Here is a 580-nt window from a genome sequence, read left to right as displayed (position 1 = left end):
CATTTATAGACAGTCAGAAAGTAAACAAAGCAGCAGCAAATACAGTAACTTGCACTACTTCTGGACATTTGTCCCGGTCTATCTATCTATCGACATGATTGTTTCGTCGTGTCAACTCTCAGGACTAGATGGGGACAAAGGGATTCGTGACACAGTACGAAGCACAGGTGTTTGAGCTTCTCTCCAACCCCACCCAGCCCCAGGGCAAAATAATACATACAACAACAAAAAAACAAAAAAAACCCCAACAACAAAACAAAACAAATAAACACAAAACAGAAAGAACTTCTTTATCCGTACTTTCCCATCTAACCTCTATCCTCCTTATCTCTGCTATTCCTTTTTTTCTGTTTGTTACTTTTGGTTTGCACCTTTAATCTTAGGTAATTACATGAACTAATTGTGTTGCAAGTGCCGTAAAACGCTTGCTAAAAACGCAAACAACAACAACAACAACAACAACAACAACAGCAGCAGCAGGAACAACAACAACCAAACAAACGAGGAAAACAAACCTGCAACACAAACAAAGGTCGTACCTCAGAGAGAGAGAGAGAGAGAGAGAGAGAGAGAGAGAGAG

Source organism: Aplysia californica, unplaced genomic scaffold (genome assembly GCF_000002075.1).
Source record: "Aplysia californica isolate F4 #8 unplaced genomic scaffold, AplCal3.0 scaffold01644, whole genome shotgun sequence".
In the NCBI taxonomy this organism is placed as follows: domain Eukaryota; kingdom Metazoa; phylum Mollusca; class Gastropoda; order Aplysiida; family Aplysiidae; genus Aplysia; species Aplysia californica.
The sequence above is the reverse complement of the archived record's forward strand: the minus strand, read 5'-3'. Positions refer to the sequence as shown.